The sequence below is a fragment of the Salvia miltiorrhiza genome, chromosome 3 (assembly GCF_028751815.1).
Source record: "Salvia miltiorrhiza cultivar Shanhuang (shh) chromosome 3, IMPLAD_Smil_shh, whole genome shotgun sequence".
Classification (NCBI taxonomy): Eukaryota; Viridiplantae; Streptophyta; class Magnoliopsida; order Lamiales; family Lamiaceae; genus Salvia; species Salvia miltiorrhiza.
The window spans coordinates 19,786,076-19,806,295 of NC_080389.1; the positions used below are offsets into that span (position 1 = coordinate 19,786,076).

The 20,220-nt window shown below is 43.5% G+C and overlaps 3 non-coding genes across 3 annotated transcripts; all 3 read right to left on the reverse strand.

The window, feature by feature from the left end:
- Positions 1-1,138: 1,138 nt before the first annotated feature.
- On the reverse strand, positions 1,139-1,245 carry LOC131019211 (small nucleolar RNA R71). Its single transcript, XR_009100133.1, has one exon. It is a non-coding gene; the product is annotated as a small nucleolar RNA R71 (small nucleolar RNA).
- A 3,840-nt stretch (positions 1,246-5,085) lies between these two features.
- Positions 5,086-5,192, reverse strand: LOC131019273 (small nucleolar RNA R71). Its single transcript, XR_009100193.1, has one exon. It is a non-coding gene; the product is annotated as a small nucleolar RNA R71 (small nucleolar RNA).
- An 8,734-nt stretch (positions 5,193-13,926) lies between these two features.
- LOC131019269 (small nucleolar RNA R71) lies at positions 13,927-14,033 on the reverse strand. Its single transcript, XR_009100189.1, has one exon. It is a non-coding gene; the product is annotated as a small nucleolar RNA R71 (small nucleolar RNA).
- Between the last annotated feature and the right edge of the window lie 6,187 nt (positions 14,034-20,220).

Sequence of the window (20,220 nt, forward strand, 5' to 3'; positions counted from 1 at the left end):
ATAGGTTAGAAGTTGACCGGGGACGGCAACTATGACCCGTAATCTACCGTTCTAGTCGTCCGGGAGGGGGCTAGAACTAGTTGGGAGATCACTCTAGATAATTAGGATTGTCAAGATTAGTATTGAGCTATAATTGAAGTCTTTTGCTTAATCATCGATGCCTAGTCCCTAAATCGCCTTAATCATCTTATTTATCCACTTTGCTTATTTGATTTTTATTTGCCTTTGAACTTGTTAAGTAATTAATAGATAATCAAACCAATTACCTTATTGTTTAGTCTAAATAGCTATAGCATAATGACTTATGATAATCACTAGATTGAACTACTAATCCTTGTGGGATACGACCTTGCTTCCATATATTACAACTACCCGTATACTTGCGGCGTGGTGAAAATATTAGCGAACAAGTTTTTGGCGCCGTTGCCGGGGATTAGTCTAGTTTGATTGCTTGTGGTATTTTGATTCATTGTGCTTAACTACTTTAGACATTTTACTTGCTTTATTTTTGTTTTCAATTTTAAGATTGTGCCTTGACTATTTGTTCTTGTTGGGTGATAGGTAGTGTATGAACACAAGGTCTAAGGGTGCATCTCTTACACCTATAGACCTTGAGGTTGAAGCTTCTTGCCGACACAACAAAGCAAGAGCAAGAAGAGAGAAAGAAATGGAGGGAAACATGGCGGAAAATCAAGAATTGATCCTCCAACTCCAAAGGCAACTCGAGGCTATGCAAGGGCGAATCAATGAGCAAGAAGCTCAAAGGAATGCGCCTCCACCACCACCTATTAGTAACATGTTCCAACCCGTGGTCCAACAAGGGGGAGTGCATGCCCCAAGGATCAATGCCAATAATTTTGAGCTCAAGCCGGCCCTCATAAATATGGTACAACAAAACCAATTCGCCGGTCTTTCCCAAGATGACCCGAATGGACATCTTGGGAACTTCTTGGAGATATGCGGCACCATCAAGATAAATGGAGTCCCGGAGGATGCCATTCGACTTCGACTCTTCCCCTTTTCGCTAAGGGGCATGGCCAAGACATGGTACCAAACTTTAGAGGGTGGTTCCATCACTACATGGGAGAAAATGGCTCAAAAGTTCCTTATCAAGTTCTTCCCTCCAAGTAAGACAATGAAGATGAAGAAGGACATTGTCCAATTTCAGCAATTCGATGGAGAGACCTTCTATGAAGCTTGGGAGAGATTCAAAGAGATGATAAGGAAGTGTCCCAACCATGGTTTGGATCAAAACACCATTATTTGCTCATTCTATACCGGGTGTAGTGGTGAGATGCAAAGAGACATGAATGCATCGGCCAATGGAGCATTGTTGGAGAAAAGCCACGAGGAGGCCGCCCACATCATAGAGAACTTGGCTGCCAATAGCTACCAATTTTCGGGGGAGAGGACTATTTTGAAGAAGGTGGCGGCTACAACAAGCTCGGATCCGATAGCTCTTTTGACGGCTCAATTGACCGCCATGAATAGCAAGATTGATGCTATGTCAATATCAAGGGTAGAGCCCGTGGTTGAAGAACAAACTAGCTTCGAGGATGTGAACTACATCAACAACAACAACAACCGAGGCTATGCAAACTTCCGGCCCCAACAACAAGGTGGCTATCAAGGACAAGGGCAATACAATCAAGGGTTTCAAGCAAATCGTCACCCGAATCTTTCCTATTGTAATCCCAATAACTTCTTGCAACCACCGCCTGTATTTGCGGTGAGTGATGGCATGATCAAGGAAGAGAAGAAGCTCAACCTTGAAGAGATCTTAAAGAAATTCATGACGGCCACTCAAGCCCACATGACGAGAACCGATGAAAGGCTAGAGGCTCAAGCAACCCAATTGAAAATGCTTGAGATGAAAGTGGGACAAATTGCCGAATCCTTAAGCAACCAACATCAAAAGGGGCAATTTCCGAGTAACACCGTTGTAAATCCAAAAGAACATTGCAAGGCCATCACTATAAGAAGTGGAAAGATACTTGAAGAGTCCAAGATACCTCCGGAAGTCAAGAACAATGATGAGAACATTTCCTCAAAAATGCAAGGCGATAAGGAGGAGAAGAAAGATGTGTACAAGGCACCACCACCTTATTGCCCACCAATTCTGTTTCCTCAAAGACTTCAAAAGAAAAAGGTGGAGAGTGAGTTCTCTAAATTCCTTGAGATCTTTCGGAAGGTACACATCAATATCCCACTTGTTGAAGCATTGCAACAAATGCCCAAGTATGCAAAATTTCTCAAGGAGGTCATATCCAAGAAGAAGAAATGGGAAGAATTTGAGACGATCAACCTCACCGAAGAATGTTGTGCCGTTCTTAAAAAGAAGCTACCCCTCAAGATCAAGGATCCCGGGAGCTTTACTATTCCATGTGATATTGGTAATGGCCGTTTTGGAAAGGCTTTGTGTGATTTGGGAGCAAGCATAAATTTGATGCCTCTCTCAATCTTCAACAAGCTTGAAATAGGAACCATTAAGCCAACCACGATTGCTTTGCAAATGGCGGACCGTTCCGTTTCATATCCAAAAGGGATAGTGGAGGATGTTTTGGTGAGGGTTGACAAATTCATTTTTCCGGTGGATTTTGTGGTCTTAGATATGGTTGAAGACAAGGATGTCCCTTTGATCCTTGGACGTCCATTCTTGGCGACGGGGAGGTCCCTAATTGATGTTGCAAAGGGTGAGCTTACATTAAGAGTCAATGATGAAAGCGTCACTTTCTCAATCCACAAAGCTCTCAAGCACAAAAATGAAGATGAAGGCATGAGAGTGGAAGAATGCAAATTGATGCAAGTGATTGAACATTGCATCAACATGAAAGAAAAATTGAAGGAAGAAAGGAAAGAGGAGGAAGCCCAAGGCTTGGAGTTGAAGCTTCTCCCCACACACTTGAAATATGCATTCTTTGGTGAGGATGAGATACATCCAACGGGGCAAGACCGTGTACTCCAACTCAATGAGTTAGATGAGTATTACGTATTTGAGAAGTCAAGCCTCTACAAGGAGAGGACAACAAATGCTAATGACGAGATGATGCAAAAACGGGAGTTTGCACCCGATGATGAAGTCCTTCTCCTCACCTTTCGTCACTCGCTACCTTCGGAAAAGCCAAGATCAAAATGGTCGGGTCCTTTCAAAATCAACAAGGTTTTCGACAAAGGAGAAATCGAATTACAAAAGAAGGATGGAAGAACCTTTGTGGTTGAGAATGAAAGAATCAAGGAGTATTTGTCCTTGAAACCAAAAGTTGAAGTGTTCGTTGACACCATCCCCGAGCCATGACATCATCATGAAGACGTCGAGCTCACGACGTTAAACTAAGCGCTAGTTGGGAGGCACCCCAACAATGTATCTTTTAATTTTTGCAAGTTCAATAAACACACACATACATAGGTATATATATTCATCTATGTATATATTTATATATGTGTGTGGGTTTCTTTTGATTTGTGATTTTAATTCCCTTTATCTAAAAAAAAATGATGAAAAACGCATTAAAATTTGAATTTTTCAGAGGTGGGCACTCCCAGGGAGACCGCGGTCACCACCCGCGGCCGCGTGGTGGGACCGCGGGCGTTGTGCGCGATTCCAGGGGTGTCCCGCGGTCATAACCCGCGGCCGCGTGCGGGACCGCGGGCCTCCTGGCCCGGCGTTGACCTGCTTTGACTCGGGTTTTTAACCCCTTTTTCACCCTTTTTCCCTCACTTTTCACTCTCTACTCACACACCCACGAAAATTGCTTCATTCTCCTCTCATTTTGCACTTCCAAATCCAACTACAAGGTATGTTTACTTGCTCTCATTCCTTCATTTTTACATTCTAAGCATGGTTTAGAAGATTTTTACCGATTAATTTGTGATATTTTGCATTCTACATGTTTATATGCAATTAGGGCTCAAAATTAGGATTTTTCCTACATTGTGCTACATTGTTGAATTGATGCTTTTAATTGCTTCTATACATGTCTAGGATGATGGGTCTTTCATTTATTCGCAATTTAATCGGTGAATTTATGCTTAATTGACATTCTTGCTTAAGAATTTGCTTGTGTTGGGTGTAGATAAATGTCTAAGTTTGGGGGGGGGAGATTTTGGTGATTGTGGGCTTAATATTGATGCTATGTGTTGTTGTGAGATGCATTGTGATAGTGTGATAAATTTATGTGCTTTTAGAATAAGAATTCGCCCGTTTGCCGGGCTAATTTGCTTAGTTAAGTCGATAGTTAAGTTGTTTTCTAGTATCTTGTTATTGTCGTTGTTGTGTCGAATAAAGACTCACACTTGGTTTTGTAGGCACCTTTTGCTATGGCACCACGTGTAACAAAGGGCAAGGGAAAGGGGAAGGCCAGTACCTCCCGCGCCGATGAGGTGACTATCACTCGGCACAATCCTCAATTCTATGGGATTCGACTTCCTACTCCGGACTCCCACGAACGTTGGGAGCATCTTTGTGCCCTTCCTCACCGGCAATGCCGGGAGACTATCGAGGCCATGGGAATAGCTGACGACATTTGGTCTTTGGCGGATAGAGGCGGATGGCGGCGAGTAATCACCGGGGGATGGTTATTCTACAAAAGAGACAACCGCGAAAAGAAAAAGCTAGCAATGGCAGAGAATAACATGGACCTTCAAACTCTTGTGGAAGTCGTGACAAACCTTCAGAGGCAACTAGATGAAGAAAGAGAGCGCAACCGGGCTCCTCCACCAGAGCCACCACTGAATCACATGTATCAGCCTCGAGTTGATCAATTTCAAGGAGGCAAATGGGGACCAACTGTGCAAGCCAACACATTCGAGCTGAAGCCGGGATTGATAAACATGGTGCAAGCTGAGCAGTTTAGTGGAGCGGCTTCTGAAAATCCGCATGCTCACATTACCCAGTTCCTAGATATCTGCGACACTATTAAGCAGAATGGAGTGCCACCTGATGCCATCAGAATGAAGATGTTTGGATTCTCTCTCAGGGACAGAGCGAAGGAGTGGTTCAAGAGTCTGGACAGAGGTGCTATTACTGGATGGGAGGATTTGTGTAGAGCTTTCCTAGCAAAATACTTTCCTGCCTCTAAAGCTCAGAAAATCATTGCGGAGATTTCTCACTTTTCCCAGCTAGGAGATGAGACCATTCATGATGCCTGGGAAAGATTTCGTGAGCTGCTCAGGAACTGTCCACAACATGGTTTCACGGAGGATCAGCAAATCATTCACTTTTATAATGGTTTGACTGGTCTGACAAAAAGTATGGTGGATGCCACTGCAGGTGGATGTCTTCTCCATAGAAACACAAAGGAGGCATATCGTGTGATAGAAGAGATGGCCTCCAACAGTTATCAATGGCCGAATGACAGAAATTCCACGAGAAGAATTGCAGCTGTGAATGAGGAGAGAAATGATTTTAAGGAGAAATATGAAGCTCTTCAAAAGCAGTACGAGATGGAGAGAAAGACACTACTAGCTAAAATTCCTCAGCAGCCAAGTTTACCTGATGTGTCGCAACTGGAAGACGCTAATTATGTCCAGCGGCAGTACCAATTTAATAGATCAAACTATCAAGGACATCAGGGCGGCAACCCACCGTATCATCCAAATAATAGGAATCATCCAAATTTTTCCTATTCAAATCCCAACAATGCTTTGCAACCTCCACCTGGATTTTCCGTTTCTAGTGGGGGAGTCATCAATGAGCCAAAGAAAGATTCAATGGAGGAAATGATGAAGCAAGTATTGGTGAAGGTCACTGGGATGGAGACAAACTCGGCAAACTTGGGAACCAAAATATTCAACATGGAGCAAAATGTGTCAGCACTTTTTAAACAGGTGCAGATGCTAGAGAATCAAGTTGGACAAATGGCTAACCAAGCAGCTGCACAGCACAAGCCGGGCCACTTTCCCAGCAACACTGAAATTAATCCCAAAAATCAGTGTAATGCAATTCACTTGAGAAGCGGGACACAGTATCAGAATCATCCGGAGCAGAGGGATAGGCCAGAGCAGAGGGATCAACCAGAGCAGAGGGCTCGGCCAGAGCAGAGGAGCCAGCCAGAGCAGAGGAGCCACCATTCCTCTGCAGAGCAGCGGGACGGCAAGAATGGAAAGGAGACAAATGTCGAGATTGTTGAGGAGGATGACTTGGAGACGATTGTGCGCGAGTCACCGTCAACTTCTAAGGCATCGTCGAAAATCTCTGATGCTAAGAAGCCTAATCTTACTCGTACGTTTCCCGGGCCAGAGTATAAACCTGTAGCACCCTTCCCGAATAGCCTGGCAAAACCGAAAATGGATCAGAAGTTAGCCAAGTTCATGGAAATGTTTTCAAAGCTTAACATCAACATTCCCTTACTTGATGCTTTAAGAGATATGCCAGGTTATGCCAAGTTCCTCAAGGATGCGGTCTCCAACAAAAGGAAGTTGGGGAAATATGAGATGATTAATCTCTCCGAGGAATGCAGTGCAGTGCTACAAAGGAAGCTACCATTGAAGCAAAAGGATCCTGGCAGCTTTACTATAGCTTGTGTGATTGGAGGGCAGAATTTCTCCCGCGTTCTTTGTGACTTAGGGGCAAGCATCAATTTGATGCCTCTCTCTATTTTTAACCGGTTGGAGATCGGAAATATCAAGCCTACCTCTATTGCACTGCAGATGGCCGATCGCTCCATCACATATCCCAAGGGAGTTGTGGAAGATGTTCTAGTGCAGGTGGAGCAGTTTATCTTTCCTGCAGATTTCGTAGTGTTGGACATGCCGGAGGACAAGAATACTCCACTGATTTTGGGACGTCCATTCCTAGCTACCGGCCGTGCTCTTATTGATGTGCAGGATGGAGATCTCACTTTCCGCGTCAATGATGAAAAAATGACATTATCCATCTATGATGCGATGAAAAAACCAGCCGAGCCACAAGTTGAGGATTGTAATTCAATTGATACTGTGGTGGATTTCCCTGCAGCCGTGAATGATCCTTTGGAGGAGTGCATCACACAGTCTTTATACCCTTATTCCGATCTTGATGGGGCGTGTGATGAGATCTTAGATTATATTGCAGAGCTGGAGGCCGTAGATAGACACCCCATTGATCCTGTGCCTTACATGGATATTCGCAAACCTGTTGATGGGGGGAGAAAGTTGGTGGACAAAGAATTCCCTGCGCCAGAGGAATCAGCCAGGCCAGAGGAATCATCGCCAGCGGAATCAGCATCGCCACCGAAATCAGGGTCAGAGGGATCCGCCAGAGCAGAGGGACCCGCCAGAGCAGAAGGGTCCGCTAGAACAGCGGAATCAGACAGAGCTACGGCCACACCCAAACTTGAGCTGAAACCGCTCCCTGAGCATTTGAAGTACAAATTTTTGGGTGACAATGAAACTTTTCCTGTCATTGTCTCTGCTTATTTAGCTCCGTTGGAGTTGGAAAAGTTAATGCGAGTTTTAAGGAAATACAAGTCAGCTATAGGATGGTCTATTTCTGACATCAGAGGAATTAGTCCTTCTATTTGCATGCATCGTATTCTATTGGAGCAAGAATACAAGCCAAAGGTGCAGCCCCAGCGACGACTAAATCCAGCAATGCAAGAAGTTGTGAGAAAGGAGGTGCTGAAGTGGTTGGATGCCGGCATTATCTATGCCATCTCTGATAGTGAGTGGGTGAGTCCCACTCAAGTTGTCTCCAAGAAGGGAGGCATGACAGTAATTAAAGATGAAAAAGACGAGCTCATAGCTACGAGGCTGGTCACAGGATGGCGCGTGTGCATTGATTACCGAGCTTTGAATGCAGCCACACGTAAGGATCACTTTCCTTTGCCATTTATTGATCAGATGCTTGACCGATTGGCAGGATATGAGTATTACTGTTTCTTGGATGGATACTCGGGCTACAATCAAATTATGATAGCCCCAGAGGATCAGCATAAGACCGCGTTTACTTGTCCCTATGGCGTTTTTGCTTTTAGGAGGATATCTTTTGGTCTTTGCAATGCTCCTGCCACTTTCCAACGCTGCATGATGGCGATTTTCCATGGGTTGATTGAAAATATCATGGAGGTATTCATGGACGATTTCTCTGTCTTTGGATCTTCCTTTGATAAGTGTCTGGACAATCTTGCTCAAGTATTGCAGCGCTGTGAGGAGACGGCACTCGTGCTAAATTGGGAAAAGTGCCACTTCATGGTCCGTGAGGGTATTGTTTTGGGGCATAGAGTCTCTGCACAAGGATTGGAAGTGGATCGTGCTAAGATCGTGGCCATTGAAAAGTTGCCGCCACCTACTTCCGTGAAATCAGTGCGAAGTTTTCTTGGGCATGCAGGATTTTATAGGCGTTTCATCAAAGACTTCTCCAAACTGTCCAAGCCACTCTGTGCTTTACTAGAAAAGGATGTGAAGTTTGACTTCACCAATGAATGCCGCGCTTCTTTTGAAAAGTTGAAAGCTGCGCTGATCTCTACGCCAGTGTTGATCACGCCGGATTGGAGTGCTCCATTTGAGTTGATGTGCGATGCTAGCGATTGGGCCGTGGGAGCTGTGTTGGGGCAAAAGAGAGACAAGTTATTCAAGGTAATTTACTACACCAGTAAAACTTTGGATTCTGCTCAGAGGAATTACACAACCACGGAGAAGGAGCTGCTAGCTGTGGTGTATGCATTTGACAAGTTCCGTTCTTATTTGATTGGAACTCATTCAATTGTCTACACTGATCATGCCGCCATCCGCTACTTGTTCACAAAGAAGGACTCCAAGCCCCGTTTGATTCGATAGATCTTGTTGCTTCAAGAATTTGATATGGAGATCCGAGATCGGAAAGGTTGTGAGAACGTGGTAGCTGACCACTTATCTCGTTTGGAGAATCCAATCGAGGGGGATGATCCAAAGATGGCCATCAATGAATTTTTTCCCGATGAGCAGATTTGGACTGCATCGCCAGAGAACTCCATCATTCCTCTGACTGCATCGCCAGAGAAATCAGTTAAACCAATAGATCAGCAGATTTGGGCCGTGTTATTTAAGGATCCTTGGTATGCAAAGTATAGCAATTACTTGGTTATTGGAGCTCTTCCCGAGGGATTGTCGCACTATCAAAAGAAGAAGTTCCTCCATGATGTCAAGTTTTATTATTGGGAGGATCCTTACCTCTACCGAAGGTGCGCCGATGGCTTTATTCGGCGATGTGTTCGAGAGCATGAATGGCCAAAGATCATTGAGGAGTGTCATAGCTCCCCTAGTGGAGGTCACTTTGCTGCCAACCGCACTGCCATGAAGGTAAATCATAGTGGATTCTATTGGCCTTCAATTTTCGCAGATTGCCATGCTTTCGTGAAGTCTTGTGATCGCTGTCAACGCATGGGCAATATCACCAAGAAGGATGAGATGCCGCAAAATATCATTGTTGAAGTGGAGCTGTTTGATGTTTGGGGAATTGACTTTATGGGTCCTTTCCCTGCCTCTTGCGGTTTGTCCTACATATTGCTTGCTGTGGAGTATGTGTCTCGATGGGTGGAAGCGATCCCAACTACCACCAATGACTCCAAGGTAGTCATTAAATTCTTGCAAAAGAATATTTTAACTCGATTCGGAGCACCGAGAGCGTTGCTTAGTGATGGGGGGTCGCATTTCAACAATAAGTTACTAGCAAGCGTGTTGGCAAAGTATGGAGTAAAGCACAAGGTGACGACTCCATATCATCCTCAAGCTAATGGGCAGGCAGAGTTAGCAAATCGAGAGATCAAGCAGATTTTGGAGAAGAGTGTCGCCAATAAGAAGGATTGGGCGAAGCACCTAGATGATGCTCTTTGGGCTTATCGCACTGCCTACAAAACTCCGATTGGTATGTCTCCCTATCAACTCGTCTTCGGCAAGTCATGTCATTTACCTGTGGAGATTGAGCACAAGGCATATTGGGCGACGAGGAGAATCAATCTAGAGTTCAAGGAGGCTGGTCATACAAGGCGAGATTTATTGACGGAGCTGGATGAATGGAGGAATGAGGCCTATGAGAGTTCTCGCATCTACAAAGAGAGAGCCAAGAAATTCCATGATTTGAGCATCCGCACCAAGGAAATCAAGCCAGGAGATGAGGTACTTTTATACAATTCGAAATTACGTTTGTTTCCTGGTAAGCTGCAATCAAGATGGACAGGGCCATATGTGGTGCATAAGAGCAATTGGAATGGGACATATGAGTTGTTTGCCGCTGATGGTACTACCTTCACTGTCAATGGTCATCGCCTCAAACCATACTTCAAGTCAAACGTGGATCGTGGTCTTGAAGTTGTCAAATTCAATGATCCATAAGTTTGAGGTATCGTCGAGCTCTAGACGTTAAATTAAGCACTTGTTGGGAGGTAACCCAATTGTTTTTCTTTGTTTTGTTTTCTTTTCTTTCAGTTTCGTTTTGTTTCTCTCTGTTTTGTTGTTGTGTTTGGGGTTTTTGTGTTTCTCTGCCAGATTTCCGGAAATCTCCATGTTCCAGCAAAGTTACTCTTTTCGCTGCTCTGGCCAGCGAAATCACTCTCCTCGTTGCCCTGTCCAGTGCAGCGCGGACATCTTTCCTCTGCTCTACCCAGCAAACCTCTCCTTTCGCCGTCTCCCACGATGCTTCAGTTTATTAATGCCAATAATCAGGGAAGTCTTCTATACTCTTATTTCTTTTATGCCCTGAGGACATGGCATACTTTAAGTGTGGGGGAGTGGTGTTTTGTGTTTTGTGTTTATATTTTTCAAAATTGGGCGAAATTGATTTTTCTATGCTTAGTTTTTAGTCTCGAATCTGGCTAATTTTTATGAATTTGTGGAAGAGAAGATGGTTTTCGATGTGAATTTCGGGTTTGTGAATGAATGGAGGATATTCTTGTTTTACCTTTGATATATGTTTCTTGTTTGTGCAAAGAATTATGAGTTTTGTTGCAACACTTTTGTAAGTTAGTAAAACGTGATTTGTCCGGTAGATGCTAGAAGGAGTGTTGTCATTGTGATTGCCTACGATCGTATCTTATCTGTGAAATGTGAAAAATGTTGGACGAATTGCCAACTTCAAAATTGCCAGCTCTGAAACATCTGGCCTGTTCTATAATGTGATAGCTCTGAGTCTCTGCTCCTCTAGTCTAACTATGAGCATGGGAAACCACGTGAAAAGACTTTGGATTACATCCAAATGGTTTTCTTTCATGAATTATGGCTCAACTGTCGAAAAAAAAAATTCTCAAGCACACAAAGTGTGAAAAATGGTGATATTGATTATAAAGGCGATCACATTAGGGAATTCACTTCTAGCGGAGAATTGGGTCTGATCGAATTACTTGCATTACTCTTTTGTTGCTTCTTAAACTTTGAGTTACTTGCATGACCGAGAGATGTATGTTGATTGTAAAGTTTTGAATTGACTTTGTGAATGATGGGATGGAAATAAACGTTGTTGAAATCAATCTCTTCCTAGGATTCATATAGATTTTGCTTGAGGACAAGCAAAAGGCTAAGTGTGGGGGAGTTGATTTATGCTTAATTTACACTATTTTTAGGGGTTTGTTTGTGCGTGTTTTAGGATAATCTTCTGGAATTTGGTGTGTTTTATGGTGTATTCTATGCTTTGCAGGAGATTTAGGCTTACCAGATGAAAGAATACAATTTTGGATGATTTTTGCGATTTTTAGGTGTTTTGGTCTGCAGAGCAGCGAAATCATCATTCCTCTGGAAGACCAGAGAAGTCAAAGCCCAGATCAACGAAGTCAAAAGCCAGTCCAGAGAAATCCGCGGAATGCAGAGAAGTCTCGCCAGAGAAATCAACTCGGTAGAGAAGTCAAAAGCCAGAGGAGTCGCGAGGCCAGAGATATCAATGCCAGAGGCGATACCATTTCTCTGGCGAAGTCAGAGAAATCAAGGCAGAGAAGTCAAGAAGTCAGAGCAAAGAAACCAATCGCCAGAGTCAGAGGAATCACCTATTCCTCTGCCGAGAAGTGCCAGCATCAGAGAAGTAAAGTCAGCGCTCAAAAGTCAGAGAAGTCGCCATTCCTCTGGGGATAGCACTCCGCTGGCGACCCATCTCTCTCGCGAGGCCAGAGAGATCACCCGTTCCTCTGGCGATATCAATCCTCTGGCGATAGCAGAGAATTCGTCATTCCTCTGGCGAGAGCCGCGAATCAGGCAGCGAGAGTGGGAGTGTTTTCAGTGCGTGCATCCAGCTGGAAAGTTGCCTTGTTTTACACGATTCGATTACCTTTAGAATTCTATTTCCTTTTGGAATTCTACTTTGCATGGCAACTCCTATGGTGATTTGAAGGAAATCTGAAGCTTATAAGTAGGTCCTCTTTTGACCTAAGAACATCATCAGACGGCAGACACCCGAAAACCTTAGTATTCATACTTTAGTTTTTAGCTTTAGAATTTTATTGCTTTCTAGTTTTCAAGGCTTGGATCAAGATTGAAGATTCAAGTCGCTACTTCAGTTTTTATTTTAGTTTTTATACAATTCAGTTTTTATAATTGCATTCTATTTATTTATGTTTATGTTTTACTTTAGCATGTCTGGCTAGTTTCCTTTAACTGATTCTAGGGTTTGTAAATAGTTGATTGAATTTATGTGATTTATTTGTTAATACTTTTGTGCCTTCCAGTTTATGATTCATAATTCCTGGTACTTAATTCTTGTGAATTATCTGATCAATAGTTTGCATGTTTAGCTATTCGGTTTGAGACCTAGCGGAGATAACTGTTTAGCGGATTCAGGAATGTATGATATGATTTTAACCTTGAGACCTAGCGGAGATAGGTGGATCATAGGGAGCTATTCTTAGGAGCTATTGGGAGTTAGTATATTTTCTTGAGACCTAACGGAGATAGAGAATTTACTAATCTACGATCGTTGCTGCTCTAGCGAGAGTAATTGATTACTTAAGTGATCTCTCATCATAACTGGATTAAACTGGTACATAGGGTTAATAGATTTATTGCGTAGATTTAATTGATGAATTTACTACCCTAGGATCAGTTGTTTTTTATATTTGATTTTTCCTACGTCTTTTTAATTATTGTTAATTGCATTTTAGTTTAAGTTAATTAAACCTTCATTCTTTCGTTTGCCTGAATATTACTAGAGTTTAATTAGGATTACTTAGAGTGATTCGTCATAATAGTCCCTGTGGATACGATACTCGGTTACTTAATTTGTGCTACAATTACACCGTGTTAGTTGCGGTAATTTGTTGCTAATAATTTAGTGATCAACTTTTTGGCGCCGTTGCCGGGGACTATTTAGAATTTACTTTAATATTTCTGATTAGACTTAAGCATTATTTCAGGCGTTATAAGTTTTAATTTTATTTTATTTTTAGTTTTTAAAATTTCTGTTTTTGTTTGTTGTCTCAGGCGTGTATGATCACGAGATCCAAAGGAAAGGAACATCTAGTGCCTTTGAACTTGGAAATCGAAAAGCAATACAAAAGAGACAACCGCGAAAAGAAAAAGCTAACAATGGAAGAGAATAACATGGACCTTCCAACTCTTGTGCAAGTCGTGACAAACCTTCAGAGGCAACTAGATGAAGAAAGAGAGCGCAACCGGGCTCCTCCACCAGAGCCACCACTGAATCACATGTATCAGCCTCGAGTTGATCAATTTCAAGGAGGCAAATGGGGACCAACTGTGCAAGCCAACACATTCGAGCTGAAGCCGGGATTGGTAAACATGGTGCAAGCTGAGCAGTTTAGTGGAGCGGCTTCTGAAAATCCGCATGCTCACATTACCCAGTTCCTAGATATCTGCGACACTATTAAGCAGAATGGAGTGCCACCTGATGCCATCAGAATGAAGATGTTTGGATTCTCTCTCAGGGACAGAGCGAAGGAGTGGTTCAAGAGTCTGGACAGAGGTGCTATTACTGGATGGGAGGATTTGTGTAGAACTTTCTTAGCAAAATACTTTCCTGCCTCTAAAGCTCAGAAAATCATTGCAGAGATTTCTCACTTTTCCCAGCTAGGAGATGAGACCATTCATGATGCCTGGGAAAGATTTCGCGAGCTGCTCAGGAACTGCCCGCAACATGGTTTCACAGAGGATCAGCAAATCATTCACTTTTATAATGGTTTGACTGGTCTGACAAAAAGTATGGTGGATGCCACTGCAGGTGGATGTCTTCTCCATAGAAATACAAAGGAGGCATATCGTGTGATAGAAGAAATGGCCTCCAACAGTTATCAATGGCCAAATGACAGATATTCCACGAGAAGAATTGCAGCTGTGAATGAGGAGAGAAATGATTTTAAGGAGAAATATGAAGCTCTTCAAAAGCAGTACGAGATGGAGAGAAAGACACTACTAGCTAAAATTCCTCAGCAGCCAAGTTTACCTGATGTGTCGCAACTGGAAGACGCTAATTATGTCCAGCGGCAGTACCAACTTAATAGATCAAACTATCAAGGACATCAGGGCGGCAATCCACCGTATCATCCAAATAATAGGAACCATCCGAATTTTTCCTATTCAAATCCCAACAATGCTTTGCAACCTCCACCTGGATTTTCTATTTCTAGTGGGGGAGTCATCAATGAGCCAAAGAAAGATTCAATGGAGGAAATGATGAAGCAAGTATTGGTGAAGGTCACCGGGATGGAGACAAACTCGGCAAACTTGGGAACCAAAATGTTCAACATGGAGCAAAATGTGTCAGCACTTTTTAAACAGGTGCAGATGTTAGAGAATCAAGTTGGACAAATGGCTAACCAAGCAGCTGCACAGCACAAGCCGGGCCACTTTCCCAGCAACACTGAAATTAATCCCAAAAATCAGTGTAATGCAATTCACTTGAGAAGCGGGACCCAGTATCAGAATCATCCGGAGCAGAGGGATAGGTCAGAGCAGAGGAGCCAGCCAGAGCAGAGGAATCACCATTCCTCTGCAGAGCAGCGGGACGGCAAGAATGGAAAGGAGACAAATGTCGAGATTGTTGAAGAGGATGACTTGGAGACGATTGTGCGCGAGTCACCGTCAACTTCTAAGGCATCGTCGAAAACCTCTGATGCTAAGAAGCCTAATCTTACTCCTACGTTTCCCAGGCCAGAGTATAAACCTGTAGCACCCTTCCCGAATAGCCTGGCAAAGCCGAAAATGGATCAGAAGTTAGCCAAGTTCATGGAAATGTTTTCAAAGCTTAACATCAACATCCCCTTACTTGATGCTTTAAGAGATATGCCAGGTTATGCCAAGTTCCTCAAGGATGCAGTCTCCAACAAGAGGAAGTTGGGGAAATATGAGATGATTAATCTCTCCGAGGAATGCAGTGCAGTGCTACAAAGGAAGCTACCATTGAAGCAAAAGGATCCTGGCAGCTTTACTATAGCTTGTGTGATTGGAGGGCAGAATTTCTCCCGCGTTCTTTGTGACTTAGGGGCAAGCATCAATTTGATGCCTCTCTCTATTTTTAACCGGTTGGAGATCGGAAATATCAAGCCTACCTCTATTGCACTGCAGATGGCCGATCGCTCCATCACATATCCCAAGGGAGTTGTGGAAGATGTTCTAGTGCAGGTGGAGCAGTTTATCTTTCCTGCAGATTTCGTAGTGTTGGACATGCCGGAGGACAAGAATACTCCACTGATTTTGGGACGTCCATTCCTAGCTACCGGCCGTGCTCTTATTGATGTGCAGGATGGAGATCTCACTTTCCGCGTCAATGATGAAAAAATGACATTATCCATCTATGATGCGATGAAAAAAACCAGCCGAGCCACAAGTTGAGGATTGTAATTCAATTGATACTGTGGTGGATTTCCCTGCAGCCGTGAATGATCCTTTGGAGGAGTGCATCACACAGTCTTTATACCCTTATTCCGATCTTGATGGGGCGTGTGATGAGATCTTAGATTATATTGCAGAGCTGGAGGCCGTAGATAGACACCCCATTGATCCTGTGCCTTACATGGATATTCGCAAACCTGTTGATGGGGGGAGAAAGTTGGTGGACAAAGAATTCCCTGCGCCAGAGGAATCAGCCAGGCCAGAGGAATCATCGCCAGCGGAATCAGCATCGCCACCGAAATCAGGGTCAGAGGGATCCGCCAGAGCAGAGGGACCCGCCAGAGCAGAAGGGTCCGCTAGAACAGCGGAATCAGACAGAGCTACGGCCACACCCAAACTTGAGCTGAAACCGCTCCCTGAGCATTTGAAGTACAAATTTTTGGGTGACAATGAAACTTTTCCTGTCATTGTCTCTGCTTATTTAGCTCCGTTGGAGTTGGAAAAGTTAATGCGAGTTTTAAGGAAATACAAGTCAGCTATAGGATGGTCTATTTCTGACATCAGAGGAATTAGTCCTTCTATTTGCATGCATCGTATTCTATTGGAGCAAGAATACAAGCCAAAGGTGCAGCCCCAGCGACGACTAAATCCAGCAATGCAAGAAGTTGTGAGAAAGGAGGTGCTGAAGTGGTTGGATGCCGGCATTATCTATGCCATCTCTGATAGTGAGTGGGTGAGTCCCACTCAAGTTGTCTCCAAGAAGGGAGGCATGACAGTAATTAAAGATGAAAAAGACGAGCTCATAGCTACGAGGCTGGTCACAGGATGGCGCGTGTGCATTGATTACCGAGCTTTGAATGCAGCCACACGTAAGGATCACTTTCCTTTGCCATTTATTGATCAGATGCTTGACCGATTGGCAGGATATGAGTATTACTGTTTCTTGGATGGATACTCGGGCTACAATCAAATTATGATAGCCCCAGAGGATCAGCATAAGACCGCGTTTACTTGTCCCTATGGCGTTTTTGCTTTTAGGAGGATATCTTTTGGTCTTTGCAATGCTCCTGCCACTTTCCAACGCTGCATGATGGCGATTTTCCATGGGTTGATTGAAAATATCATGGAGGTATTCATGGACGATTTCTCTGTCTTTGGATCTTCCTTTGATAAGTGTCTGGACAATCTTGCTCAAGTATTGCAGCGCTGTGAGGAGACGGCACTCGTACTCAATTGGGAAAAGTGCCACTTCATGGTCCGTGAGGGCATTGTTTTGGGGCATAGAGTCTCTGCCCAAGGTTTGGAGGTGGATCGTGCTAAGATCGTGGCCATTGAAAAGTTGCCGCCGCCCACTTCTGTGAAATCAGTGCGAAGTTTTCTTGGGCATGCAGGATTTTATAGGCGCTTCATCAAAGACTTCTCCAAGCTGTCCAAGCCACTGTGTGCTTTACTAGAGAAGGATGTGAAGTTTGTCTTCACCGAGGAATGCCGCGTCTCATTTGAGAAGTTGAAAGCCGCGCTGATTTCTACACCAGTGTTGATCACGCCGGATTGGAGTGCTCCATTTGAGTTGATGTGCGATGCTAGCGATTGGGCCGTGGGAGCTGTGTTGGGGCAAAAGAGAGATAAGTTATTCAAGGTAATTTACTACACTAGTAAAACTTTGGATGTTGCTCAGAGGAATTACACAACCACGGAGAAGGAACTGCTAGCTGTGGTGTACGCTTTTGATAAGTTCCGTTCTTATTTGATTGGAACTCATTCAATTGTCTACACTGATCATGCCGCCATCCGCTACTTGTTCACGAAGAAAGACTCCAAGCCCCGCTTGATTCGTTGGATCTTACTGCTACAAGAGTTTGATATGGAGATCCGAGATCGGAAAGGATGTGAGAACGTGGTAGCTGACCACTTATCTCGTTTGGAGAATCCAATCGAGGGGGATGATCCAAAGATGGCCATCAATGAATTTTTTCCCGATGAGCAGATTTGGACTGCATCGCCAGAGGACTCCATGATTCCTCTGACTGCATCGCCAGAGAAATCAGTTAAACCAATAGATCAGCAGATTTGGGCCGTGTTATTTAAGGATCCTTGGTATGCAAAGTATAGCAATTACTTGGTTATTGGAGCTCTTCCCGAGGGATTGTCACACTATCAAAAGAAGAAGTTCCTCCATGATGTCAAGTTTTATTATTGGGAGGATCCTTACCTCTACCGAAGGTGCGCCGATGGCTTTATTCGGCGATGTGTTCGAGAGCATGAATGGCCAAAGATCATTGAGGAGTGTCATAGCTCCCCTAGTGGAGGTCACTTTGCTGCCAACCGCACTGCCATGAAGGTAAATCATAGTGGATTCTATTGGCCTTCAATTTTCGCAGATTGCCATGCTTTCGTGAAGTCTTGTGATCGCTGTCAACGCATGGGCAATATCACCAAGAAGGATGAGATGCCGCAAAATATCATTGTTGAAGTGGAGCTGTTTGATGTTTGGGGAATTGACTTTATGGGTCCTTTCCCTGCCTCTTGCGGTTTGTCCTACATATTGCTTGCTGTGGAGTATGTGTCTCGATGGGTGGAAGCGATCCCAACTACCACCAATGACTCCAAGGTAGTCATTAAATTCTTGCAAAAGAATATTTTAACTCGATTCGGAGCACCGAGAGCGTTGCTTAGTGATGGGGGGTCGCATTTCAACAATAAGTTACTAGCAAGCGTGTTGGCAAAGTATGGAGTAAAGCACAAGGTGACGACTCCATATCATCCTCAAGCTAATGGGCAGGCAGAGTTAGCAAATCGAGAGATCAAGCAGATTTTGGAGAAGAGTGTCGCCAATAAGAAGGATTGGGCGAAGCACCTAGATGATGCTCTTTGGGCTTATCGCACTGCCTACAAAACTCCGATTGGTATGTCTCCCTATCAACTCGTCTTCGGCAAGTCATGTCATTTACCTGTGGAGATTGAGCACAAGGCATATTGGGCGACGAGGAGAATCAATCTAGAGTTCAAGGAGGCTGGTCATACAAGGCGAGATTTATTGACGGAGCTGGATGAATGGAGGAATGAGGCCTATGAGAGTTCTCGCATCTACAAAGAGAGAGCCAAGAAATTCCATGATTTGAGCATCCGCACCAAGGAAATCAAGCCAGGAGATGAGGTACTTTTATACAATTCGAAATTACGTTTGTTTCCTGGTAAGCTGCAATCAAGATGGACAGGGCCATATGTGGTGCATAAGAGCAATTGGAATGGGACATATGAGTTGTTTGCCGCTGATGGTACTACCTTCACTGTCAATGGTCATCGCCTCAAACCATACTTCAAGTCAAACGTGGATCGTGGTCTTGAAGTTGTCAAATTCAATGATCCATAAGTTTGAGGTATCGTCGAGCTCTAGACGTTAAATTAAGCACTTGTTGGGAGGTAACCCAATTGTTTTTCTTTGTTTTGTTTTCTTTTCTTTCAGTTTCGTTTTGTTTCTCTCTGTTTTGTTGTTGTGTTTGGGGTTTTTGTGTTTCTCTGCCAGATTTCCGGAAATCTCCATGTTCCAGCAAAGTTACTCTTTTCGCTGCTCTGGCCAGCGAAATCACTCTCCTCGCTGCCCTGTCCAGTGCAGCGCGGACATCTTTCCTCTGCTCTACCCAGCAAACCTCTCCTTTCGCCGTCTCCCACGATGCTTCAGTTTATTAATGCCGATAATCAGGGAAGTCTTCTATACTCTTATTTCTTTTATGCCCTGAGGACATGGCATACTTTAAGTGTGGGGGAGTGGTGTTTTGTGTTTTGTGTTTATATTTTTCAAAATTGGGCGAAATTGATTTTTCTATGCTTAGTTTTTAGTCTCGAATCTGGCTAATTTTTATGAATTTGTGGAAGAGAAGATGGTTTTCGATGTGAATTTCGGGTTTGTGAATGAATGGAGGATATTCTTGTTTTACCTTTGATATATGTTTCTTGTTTGTGCAAAGAATTATGAGTTTTGTTGCAACACTTTTGTAAGTTAGTAAAACGTGATTTGTCCGGTAGATGCTAGAAGGAGTGTTGTCATTGTGATTGCCTACGATCGTATCTTATCTGTGAAATGTGAAAAATGTTGGACGAATTGCCAACTTCAAAATTGCCAGCTCTGAAACATCTGGCCTGTTCTATAATGTGATAGCTCTGAGTCTCTGCTCCTCTAGTCTAACTATGAGCATGGGAAACCACGTGAAAAGACTTTGGATTACATCCAAATGGTTTTCTTTCATGAATTATGGCTCAACTGTCGAAAAAAAAATTCTCAAGCACACAAAGTGTGAAAAATGGTGATATTGATTATAAAGGCGATCACATTAGGGAATTCACTTCTAGCGGAGAATTGGGTCTGATCGAATTACTTGCATTACTCTTTTGTTGCTTCTTAAACTTTGAGTTACTTGCATGACCGAGAGATGTATGTTGATTGTAAAGTTTTGAATTGACTTTGTGAATGATGGGATGGAAATAAACGTTGTTGAAATC